This window comes from Mauremys reevesii, linkage group 16, assembly GCF_016161935.1.
Source record: "Mauremys reevesii isolate NIE-2019 linkage group 16, ASM1616193v1, whole genome shotgun sequence".
NCBI lineage: Eukaryota > Metazoa > Chordata > Testudines > Geoemydidae > Mauremys > Mauremys reevesii.
Genome location: NC_052638.1, coordinates 29,851,763 through 29,863,955, shown reverse-complemented (window position 1 = coordinate 29,863,955; position 12,193 = coordinate 29,851,763). Strand labels below are relative to the sequence as shown.

Genomic DNA, 12,193 nt, shown 5'->3' with positions numbered 1-12,193 from the left:
GAGATGATTGATACTTCCAGGTTTTATCTACGCCAGATATATAACAACAAACACTTCTCTCCTTCCATCAAAACTAGGAAGTACATATTCATGTGACTTTATTGAACCTCATACATATGGTGTTTTATTTTGTCCAAACTGGTTCACTTATTCCTAGTTCAAAATGTATTAGTTGTCCCTGATCCTGCAATAAACTCCAAGCATGTGTCAGCATGGGGCCCCATGAAGTTATGGGGTGTTCAAGAGATTGCATGGTTGTAGGGATCCACCCACCCAGAACACACTGCAGGATTAAGGATTTAGGCTGAAAATTCCTAGGGGAAGGGATTCTGCAGTACAATGTGCTGGCCCTTTAAGGAAGCTACAAACCCAGCATGGACACGACTCTGGTACAATCCAGAGCCCAAACATTCTGGAATCTATTGACTATAGTTTCCAGGGTGGTGTAGTTCTACTGAGAAAGGAAACTGTATACAAGAACTCCCTTCTGCTCCAACTGAAGAGAAGTCTGAATAGACTAGGTTGTGGGTCTCACATGTACTAAGGTATGGGTGTTCATAGAAGAAGTTCATGAAGAAGGAAAGCCTAGAAAGGAAAGGTTTTTGGAACTGCTAGTATGGTAATCCTGAAGTGGGGAGAACTCTACTAGGAATGGGAGGAAAAAGGGCCTGGGGAGCTGAACCAAGCAGTCTTCCTCTTTTTGGGGTCCAGGGCCAGAGCTTCCAGGAGATGGTAGGAGGAAGCTGCCCCTCTGCTTCCCTGGACTGTGAGGTCACCAAGAGTTGTTGCTGTTACACCCCAGAGAGATGGACTTCTGTCTCCCGGGAATGGCTGGAGTTTTGATTTAGCCAGAGGGCTAAATTAACCCACTGCAGAGGGCAAACTGAGGCAGTAGTCGCATCTCTACAGTGAAAAGATAAGTCACTGCTACCGGCTTCACTTTCATTTGTCTGTAAAGCACCATCAACACTTGCAGTTCTGTAGGATTAATAATTTTGCACAGTATTTATGTATAAATCATTCAGATGTTATAACCTGTGTTTTTGCCTTTTCATGCTTGAAGTAGCATTAAATGTACTTGTTGTTCATCATAATTATATTCCCTCTAAGAGAAAACAAACTTGTTCTCATGGAATATAAAGGAGTTATATGTTCCAAACAAATGCTTGAATTCCACTATAGATTTCCATATATTTGTTTTACTACAGCTTGTCCATTTTATTATTGGAAATGCTAAAAGTGAAGCTATTTTATTAGCATACAGCTACTCAGTAGCAATACGTCTTGATAGCAAAGATGCAGGATAAAATAAAACAAAACACTTCTAGTTCATTAAAAATCTATTCCTTTCTTTTAGATGCAATGTAATTGTTCTAATGTGCCGCCTGGACATGTGTCTCACATCATATAAGAGCCTCGTATAGTAAATAGACTAAATCCTGTAGATCAAGGAAGGGTGTGGAAGGCCCTGTATGAAACAGAAGCAGAGTGGCTCCACTGTATAGTGCGGGGACCCCAGAGATAGTAAGAAAGGTGGTTTGGAGGCAGAGTAGAGTGGATCTATGACAAGCCAGATCCATTAGCTCATTCCTCATTCAGAGGCTGTGAATGTGACTCCATCAAGTAGCTGATGCTATGTAGGGTATATACATGGATAATCTACCCCCTATTCTTAGATTGGATGTGAGGAAAGAATATCAACATCTGCTCACTCAGCTGAGGCTAGTGTAGGCCTTGGATTAAAATTAATTCATGTACTTCAATGTCTAGAATATCTGAACATATTATTAAAAGCATAAAGTGTTTATTAAATGTTATTTAAACCAGCATATGATAGAAAACTAAAATAAGTAACTAAAGCAATTATCAACATATAACCTTACCACCTGATGACCTGGATTCTGAAGGGGGAAAATGTCTTACAAATTGAGCTGTGATAAACTTGCAAAAACTCAGTTGTTTGGTGAACAGCTTACTGAATTCTCCAGGCTCACAGCCCTTCCCTGCTCATCCTTTGCTCTAGCTTCGTGATAGCAAATGGCTTCTCCAGACTTCTATAGGACTTTCTCCCTGCCAGCAGTGATAATGGTGGCAATGTTGGCTCTTCAGGGAGAGTCTCCGAGGGGAATCCTCTTTTTATTTTTATTTTTTTCTCCACTGTAACCTCCTCCATGCTTCTCCCTCTGTTCACTCAGTATATGGTATATTTTATCCAGTTCCCACTACCTTCACTCCCTCTCCACAGGCTAGCAGTCCAAGAGGCCACCACATGTTAGAATATAGATATTCAGGCCTGCCTGTAAAGGCCTATACTTGAAGAACTTAGGTGTATTTTTTATCACTGAGCTAGTTACAGGGGTATAAAAACAAAGAATCAAAATCACAGCCCGCCTGTGTATGGGCTTTCTCTCACTAGGACAGTCAAAAAAAAAGCCCTCAGACTAAGGCCTTTGGCTAAGCATACGGTTACATCCTCACCTTCCAAACCAGTCACTTTGAAATAAGGTGCTATTGGGCTGTTAGGAAGACGTTCCTCTCCTGACAGTGCCCATCATCACCAGATAAAGAAACGGATCTTAAGATGGTTAAAGAAAACTTAGTTTGATAGCATCCTGTCTGGCAAGAAATCACTTATCAATGGTTGTGGTTGTGAAACCCTCATTTCCATATTGTTTTATCTTTATGCCCCCCACTTTTCTATTGTTACTCTGTCTGGTTCTCTAATTGTTTCTGTCTGCTATATAATTAGTTTTGCTAGGTGTAAGTTAATTAGGGTAGTGGGATATGATTGGTTAGAGAATTATGTTACAATATATTAGGATTGGTTAGTTAAATGTCAGTAAAATGATTGGTTAAGGTACAGCTGAGAATATTGGGGGAAAGGGAAATTAGAATAATGTTTGCTAAGGGGGAGAACAGGAACAGGGGGGAATGAGGAACAGGGACACAGGCCAAGGCTTTGTGGCATCACAGCTGGGAAGGGGGGCACGGGGTAAATCCTTTGCGGCGGCGGAGCTGGGAATGGAACACTGGGGAACAGACTCTATCAGCGTATGGAGATAAGCCCGACTGGTGTGAAGGGCTTTGGAATATGCTTGCTTGGAAACTAACCCCAATTAACACTCCATTGTTTGCACTTCAGACTTCTGGTCTTCTGCTTTCTGTCTACGTGACAAGAACCAGGGCAGAGGGTGAAGGGAAAGCCCTCTAACACCACAGAAGATTATAGTCTGGTAGAGGTTCATGGACTAAGCCCTAGAGGCCCCAGATTCAATCCTGCCCGCTGGTAACTGGGGTGTTACAAGTGGAGGCTCCTCTGGAATTTCAGCTGGGGAGTCTCTGAAGCTTAGGACTCACTTCCTCAGCTAGGGGAAGTATGTAACCCACACACCTCCTGGGTGTGGCATTCTGTCCCATCTAGTGGCAATGAGACCACTTAGAGAGAGAGATAAAATGAGTCTGCTCTACAGCCTTAGCTAACAGCCAGTTGGCTTTTTGCTCATGCAGTAGAGGCTCATGCTCTAAGCTCCCGAAGCCCCAGGTTTGATCCCACCTGCTGATGACTGGGGTCTATCGGTGTTACAGCTGCACTAGAGCACAAGGAATTGTGTGGCAGCAGGAAAGAGTTTGGCGTTGTCTTAGTAACTGAGAGCCCAATTCTGTCACCTTTACATGGATTAGTACTCTACTTTGAGTAAGCTCATTGATACAACTGGGGACCACTTGCATGATAAGGTACAACTCACCATGGATGAGGGTGGAAGAATCAGGCCCTCAGTTATAGACAGAAATCTGTACAATAAAGAATAAGCTATAAGTTGAGAGGGCATTTATCTGGGAAAATTTCCTCAGACCTTCTTTTATATAGCTATGACGTTAGTTAAAAGGGATTTCTCTGTGATAGCTACAGACTTGTTCTCGGACATCACGGAGTTGCATAGCTTCTCACTGTGAAATGAATGATCATAACAAATTATAAGGATGAGTTCCACAAGTATATTTAGCAAGAGAATACAGGTATATGTGGGTTTTTTAACCCCGGCATTTTAAAAAGCTACACCAGTGCATTCATTCTAAAGAACTGTGGAATTTTCTCACTGCTAACCAAATAAAAGTTCACGAGAATGTGTGTAATGTGTTATTAATAATAATAATTCAATAGCAACATTTCCAATGTTCTCTGTGGGGAACAGAACTCAGGAACTGCTGATCCCAAAAGCACAGACCTTTGCCACTGGAGTTACAGATGTTCTTGAGAGCGAAAACTTCTTTATGCCACTTTTTTCATAATGATGCATAAAGAATCATAGAATCATAGAATCTCAGGGTTGGAAGGGACCTCGGGAGGTCATCTAGTCCAACCCCCTGCTCAAAAGCAGGAATAAACCCAACTAAATCATCCCAGCCAGGACTTTGTCAAGCCTGACCGTAAATACCTCCCTAGGTAACCCATTCCAGTTCTTCACCACCCTACTAGTGAAAAAGTTTTTCCTAATGTCCAACCTAAACCTCCCCCTCTGCAACTTGAGACCATTACTCCTTGTTCTGTCATCTTCTACCACTGAGAACAGTCTAGATCCAGTTTTGTCTTTTGTTTTTTAATCTGAAAGGATAGTGAGTGGTGGTTTCCATGTTGGTTTTGTTTTTGTTTTTTTAAACCTCAGTAATATTGGGCCAGATCCTTAGCTAGTGTAAATTGGCATCTCTCTAACTTTGGTGGAGCTATGCTGTTTGCCACCAACTGAGCATTTGGTCCACAATCCCCCCCCCACCCCCCTTTATGATAGTACCCTTATTTCAAGGCTTTTACTTATCTGACTTTACTTAGACCTCCTCACAAACACATGAGCAGGTCTGGTTCCCATGTACAGAGTGATTAGTTTGTGAACTAGCCAACTGTCAAGGATTACATTTGACGAGTTGAGTCTGAATCCTAAAAGCTTCTATTTCCAGGGTTTGCATGGTTATTGCAAACTGTATATACCTATTAGAGTATCACAATCCCCCCACTATACAGCCTAACAGACCAGTTAACATTTTTCACAGACTATGATAAGTCATGTAATATCCATGTTTTCCAGTTAGGGTTGTATACATTTTGATATTTAGTCTTATTTTCCCAGGATCATTTAAACTTATATATTGGGACTAATTCTGATCTCAGTTACACCAGTATAAACTTGGAAACTTATAAATTTATAAACAGTGAAATTGCTCTAGCTTTGTGTAACAGCTCCTTTCATCTCATCTCACCTGCCTCCTGTAGGAAGTTGAGGTATGGGTTGGTACTCTGGCTCCCACCCAAAGTCCCAGGACAGGCTGGATGGTGTGGAGGGGGTCAATGTCTTTATACCCATCCTCAGGTTTGTGGGACCTGGGGACATTAGTGTCCAGTTGAATTCTTCACTAGAACAGCCCTCCTGGGTAGTGGGGGGAGAATGCCTCCCTCTTGGCTATTTATTTCAATAAAGTAGTGGCCTCCATATTTAACCACATTATGGCACTGGTCTCATTGTTTGTGTGTTCACATCTGAGGAGTATAACACCTACCTACCTGACAAGGGTCTGGTGGGACTTAACTATTGTAAATTCTATGTGATCTTTGGTTGCAAGATCCTACATAACTATCATTTATTATTAATTATTCTTATTGTTACCTATTTGACCTGAGCAGTTAGCCAATTCTTAGCGTCTTGGAGATTGTTTCCATTAGGAGGAGAAATTGAAGATGGAGACGGGTATTTCTCTGTGTGATGGGATATACCAAGTCCACACTGGGCTTGAAGGGGTGAACGAGAGCCTGTGGTGCAATTGGCCTCACCCCACTACACCTGCACTAAGTATCAGACTTAGAAAAAGGTCTGAACCCGGCTCAGTTAGGGCCTGACCAGGAAGAAGGCCAGATTTCTGCCTCTCAGTCAGGGAGAAAAGTCGGGCTGGAGTCAGGAAGCTGAGTGGACAGCACTTCCCAGAACAAAGGTACATCTGAATTCTGTGTGGTGGGCCTGCAGAGAGAAGAAAGACTCCAGCTGGCTCAGCTTTTGCTCTGCAAGGGAAATGGAGAAAACTCTTCTGCCACAGAACCAGCTGGACAACAGAAATAGCTAAGTAGTGAAAGGGTGGGAGAAGCTTAGAGAGTGGAATGGGCACACCAGGAACTCAGAAAGAGTTTGAGGCAAAGGACCAAGACAGAGCAAGGTAGGAAGTGGTCGGTGGGGGGGGGGGGGAGGGACACAGCAAGAGGGTCTGTGTAATCAGGCCTTGACTGTCAATTCAAACCCAGTGGAGAGGACGGCTTTGGGATCCCCTTCAGCCCACTGAGGAAGGTGGAGCAGAAACCCTCCAACAAGATGTTAGGACTACTGAAGCCAGGAGTAAAGATAGTCTGGGCTTGGACCAATGCTCTAACATGAAGTTGGCATACTATCAGGGATTAGACTACTTGTTTATGCCAGAAGGGTGGGACAATATGTGACCTGTCCAGAGAGCCAAGTCACAAAACCATCACAGGGCCAGTGCGGCTTTCAACAGAGATGCTATAAGGCAAGCTTGCTATGCCATGCCCAGCCACCAAGGGGCATGGCTGCTGGTGAGTTTATATTTTGATGCAACCCTGTGTGGCCTGTGTTTACAAAAAAAAATGTACACAGTCTTGTTTTCTTGATCACACTGAGAATCAAACAGGTGGCAATTTCTTTGGTCACAGTTCAAAGCATCTTTCCAGCCCAAACTCTTCCCCCATAGATCTCTCTCTTGGCTTGTTTTTATCAGGGCCACATTAGCAGTGCTTTTCTCTATGGCTGCTTCTATAAACGATACACAAATTTCCACACACACGACACACAGTGCATTCAACCCCCACTGAAAGCCTACCACCCACATAGCTCAGCTTCTGACCAGCCATGCACGTAGACTGTGTTTTGGGCAGGGGCTAACTATAGCACATCAAAAAAAGAGTTTAACTGCTTCTTGTATCCTATTGAAGGGTGTCTATCACCCAGCCTCCATCACAACATTATTAACATGCAAGAACAGCTCATTATAAAATATGTGTGCTACACCCTTTGCCTGAATGCATTAGATATGTCCCAGTGTATTCTCCATGTTGTAGGCAGTAATTCAAGTATCTATGAAAGAACAAAATATGTATTGTGTTGAAATATAAACAATTTAATGTACAAAATATACACAATTCTTTCTTAATCCTCCAAAGAAAGTCCATAAATTGCACTGATGTTGAAGAGGGGGTTACCACAACTTCCAAAACAATCAAGCATCGACTTCTAGCACAAAATACAGTCGTTTCTGAATCTGAACATACGTCAGATAAAGTAGGAAAATCTCACCTTCAGACCACTTTGTAAGCTCTAGTGTCAAACCTTTGTTTCACTTTTCTGCACAGCACAGTCACTAAAGGAACGGTAGGTGGGCCATAGCATCCTCACTGAAGAAAGAGAAACATGAAGATAATAGATTTGGTCACAAAACAGAGTGGTCAATGACGGCATTTCTGCTGGAGTTAAAATGTGAAGTAACTCAGTGTGAGGTTTGGTCTAGCTGTCTGCCCCCCAGTTCTGTTGAAATTCAATAACACTCCACTCAACTGATCAGTGCTCAGCAGAAGAGAAAGAAAGAGACACCTTTACAAATAGAACATCTATATAGCGTGCTAAATTCTTAGCTGCTGCAAAGTGGCATAGTCCCAAAGATTTCAATGCAGCTATGGGGATTTGCACCATCTAAGAATCTGGCTCATTTAATGTGTATCAGTATAAATTATGTAAGTAGCATGACTGAGAAAAACTGCCTACCTGCCGATGTGTTCCTGCATGCCGTCCCTAAACATACACACACACACAGGCACACAGTGCCTAAATTAAAGAAAACTAGGGTTCCAAAGTCAAGCACTCACCTTTGAGAGATGCCAGACTGTAGGCTGACTGTGCACATGGAAGAGGAAATTGTTTATTTTTTTAAACCTGCCTCCTTAACAGGATATGAAATATGAGCTTTCACTTCTATCTGGCTGTTCCAGGGCATATATAGGTTGTAATGGAGATGCAACCATATTGGGTGCATACCCCTGATGTTTGAGCACCAATAGGCCATAGTAAGAGGACTTGATATGAGTGGGTAGATCAGGGGTAGGAGGTGCAGACCAATTGCTCAGTGTTATGGGGATTCTGCATTGCAACTCATAGGCAGCCATGGGAAGGCTGTCCCTAAATTAGAGCAGTCCCCTGGCCTTCAGACCAAACAACAACCTAAAATCTGTGTAGCAGAAAGATGGTTCAAATCCATCTTTGCCCTTTCTTCTTCCCGTACTGTGCATCTCAAGAGGAACAGCACAGAATCTGTCCCAAGGACTTTTTCTGACCATGGATTGTAATGGATCTAAACTTTTTCACTAGTCTTGATTTCACAAAAAGCAGCTTCAGTATGACTCTATCCCCCTGCTCCCTTACCCCAAACAGATTAGCCATTGCAGGACAGTACTTGGTTTTAATGTCACCAGTGTTTGCTAAACAAATGAAGCGGTAGACTGAGGAGTGGTAAGACTACCAACCAAGGAAAAGGAAATCCTACCCACCTATCTGCTCTGCAGAGAGAGTAAGAAGGTGTTTAACCTGCATCTCTCCCTGCAGAACAATGCAGAGGAAACTGACTATAAACTCAGCATTTCCTGTATTTCACACAGGATTAACTCTCAGTGGAGGATGTGTCAAACTGTGCTTTGTTGACCACAATTTCATTGCCTACGAACAGGAACAGTGACTATAACTTATTTTAAAAGAAACAACATATTAGCATTTTGTTTTTATTTACAGTATTATAGTCAAACAATAAAGTGCCCTTTTAAATAATTCATTTAGAACTACAATTACACATTTTAAGGATACATATTTAATTCTAAGAAGCAATATGAAAATGGATACATTTTAGATTAAATAAAATCTTTAAAACAACTATTCCTTATCACATTAAAATCTAATGTACAGTAATTACTTACATTAATAGACAGTTCTCTCATACTAACTCATATCAATTGTGCAAAATCTGTAAATCTAATAGTACAGCTACATTTAAGAGCTAGCAATGCATAACTGGTGTTACAAACATAACAAAGCAAATAAACCCAACTGATACTCACTGGAAAATATTGGCAAGATTTCTTAGCAGAAACAATTCTCCTGATAACATTTTCTCCCTCCCCCCACCCCCCCAGCTTTTTCACTAGTTATTGCTATTTTGCATGAAAATCTGATCATTGTGGCTCAGAAGTTTATTTGTCTCTTTGCTTGTTTCACTGGACCTTATAATACTTTGTCTAACATCACAACTGATTAGCATTATTTGGAAGCATTTCTATAATGCCCTAAGTGTACAAATTTAAGAACAGTCTAAAAAAGTTCCCTGCTCTGTTAAAGTCACCAGTATTTGGTAAACAAATGAAGTGGTAACATTACTTGAGACACCAACACACACACAACCCGTATGAAAATAATTTGGGTAACAGAAGGTATGCCTAGATCACTAGTCAGGGTGGGGGAAAGGGTTGTAGTGACATAGGAAAGGACTTAAAAGTAAGAAGGAGGAGGTTGCTTGTCAGACTTGGACTGAGAGACTCTTACAGGGATACATACACCAAACAGCCTGAAAATAAGATATGATGACAGCAGTGGGAGAGTGCAAATGTTAATGCAGTGCTGTACCTGGGTATCACCAAGACCTTATCCAGGGCTTTTCATTAGTGGATTTTCTTTACAAAGGAGGTCAGCATCATTCTGCCCAATTTACAGATAGGGAAACTGAGGCATGAGGCATAAGGCAGTGACTTACCTAATGTCACCCAACTGGCTGGAGTCTCCTGAGTCCCAGTCCAATGCTTTGTCCCCTAGGCCACACTGCCTCCCATGAAGAGCTTATGGATTGAACAGGAAGGAGCAAGAATTTACATGGGCATCACTAAGCAAATATGAATGCAGTTTTTGTCCACAGGCCAGATTCTCTCTCCTGCTCTTCAAAATCATAAAGAAAATGCTCAGAATTGTCAAACCTGAGTGCCTAAATTAAGGCTCCTAAAGCCATATTTAGGCATCTAAGTAGAAGTGACATGATTTCCCCGCCCCCCCAAAGGTGCTGAGCAGTGAGGTCAAAGGACAAATACACACCAATGTTGATTATTTCTGCTAGATTTTTTTTATGTGATATGTTTAAAATTGGTTAAAATAGATGTTGACTATTCCATCAGTCATTGTATGTTAATAATATTAATACTTTCAACCTTTGAAAATGTATCTTATTTGTACCTGTAGATAGTTTCAGAATTTAACAACTATCGGTGTTCATCTTCTTGGCAATCCCTTGTCTTTCAGGCTACTCATACGACACACTTAACTTTTAGGCTCCAATTCTGATTGGTATTGCACTGAAACGCAAACCCCAGCCTGCAGTAGGAGCCCAGAATGATAACTGTTCTCCTGGATTCCGCCTCCTGGCAAAAGTCCCCAAAAGACTGTCCAACTGGTCTTCCAATGGGTAGGGGATTGAGCGGGCAAAACCAATACAGCAGTGTAACGGTGCGGGACTCACCCCTGTGGTGCCTCCTGCTGGTTGTCCACGTAATTAGCTCGTCCGGCCTCCGGAGCACCCTCTGCAGGCCGGTGTCCCATTTGCTAGTGGGCCGGAGTCCATCCTGGACGCTGGTGCTCCTTTCAGGCTGGGGTGCTGCCTCCTGGCAATACATGACAGATCTGGGTCTCCCCTCCCTGGGGAACCCCCACCCTCTATCTCCACCTCGCCTCAGTCTATGGCCACTGCCAGTCATCACCTAGCCCCCGTTCCCTGGGGCAGACTGCAGTATACGTGCCACTCATCACCGGCAATGGGGCGTTGGACCTGCTGCCTTGGCCTACCCTGGCCTGCACCCCTGCAACCTCAGTACCCTTTTCTTGGCCTTTATCAAGGCCTGCAGCCTGGGGCGTTTCTAGGCCAGAGCTCCCCAGCTGCTCTGGCCTTCCCCCAGCCCTGCTCCTGTCTCGGTACCCTGCTTAGCTCCTAGCAGCCAGGCCCAACCCTCTCTGCATCTAGAGAGAGGGAGTGTCTGTGCGCTCCTGGCCCACTGCCCTCTTATAAGGGCCAGCTGGGCCCTGATTGGGGCATGGCCGCATCTGTGGCTGGTTCCCCAATCAGCCAAGGCTTGCTGCTTTTCCTAGCAGCAGCCTCAGCCCTCTCCCAGGGCTGATTTCAAGCCCTTCAGGGCAGTAGCGGTGGTCACTCCACTACAAGCAGGAACATGCTTTGGAGCTCTTGTGCTTTCATGTGTAGCAATCCTGCCCACATAGTTGGCCCCTCTAGAACCTCTTGGCAAATTATTTGTGATGTTAGCAGGAAAAGAACAACTTGGGGAGCTGGTATCACCTAGGCTAAAAAGTGCATATGAATATAACCGTACAGCCTGTAGGATAGAATGCAGACTAGAATTTGTATAGGACTAGAACAGCACAACTTCAAAGTACATATTTCATCATCACAGTAGCAGGGATAGGTTGGCATAGGAGAAAGTGTGCTGACTGTGGGCAACTGAAGGATGTCCCTATACTGGAATAACAATTCTGGGACCACATATGCTGGCTTTAGGACCATAGTCTGTCACCAATGTGCTTCTGTCACCAAGAAGCTCTAATACACTAGAGAGTCTGGGTCCAAGCTGGCATACATTAGTTACAAGTACAAAATCTAGTGCTATCTTTTTAGTCTTAGATTTTCAGTAGAGGTTGCTTGGTTTGCACATGATGGCTTTTGCTTTACATAAAATACACCTTATTCAGGCAGAACTTCCACTGACTTTATTGGGAGATATGCAATATGATGCCAGGTCAAAGTCCACAACTATAACCCAACATCCGAATGATGTATAAATGGGCAAATCTAGTGACTAAAACCCACCAATTGACTTCACTGGCATTAGTGACCCTTCTATTTACACATTTGCAAATATTCGGCTCTATTTGTTCAATACAATGACCATGGAAAGCAAAAACATCATGAATTCTTGCATGATTAAATATTTTTTGACAAAGCTTCCTGCCAAATGTGCTCACCTTGAAAACGTTATTTATTGTTAGTATTAGATGTGTAATAGACATGCTGAACAATTACATATAGATAATTCATATGGAGATATAATATG

The 12,193-nt window shown here is 42.8% G+C and overlaps 1 long non-coding RNA gene across 5 annotated transcripts in view; it reads left to right on the top strand.

Moving 5' to 3' along the window:
- Nucleotides 1-448: 448 nt before the first annotated feature.
- The window catches only part of LOC120384562, a 119,562-nt gene continuing 107,817 nt past the window's right edge, over nt 449-12,193 (top strand). For all 5 annotated transcript variants that reach the window (XR_005588946.1, XR_005588948.1, XR_005588949.1 and 2 more), the window contains exon 1: nt 449-545. This is a non-coding gene — a long non-coding RNA (uncharacterized LOC120384562). The remainder of the gene's footprint in view (nt 546-12,193) is intronic.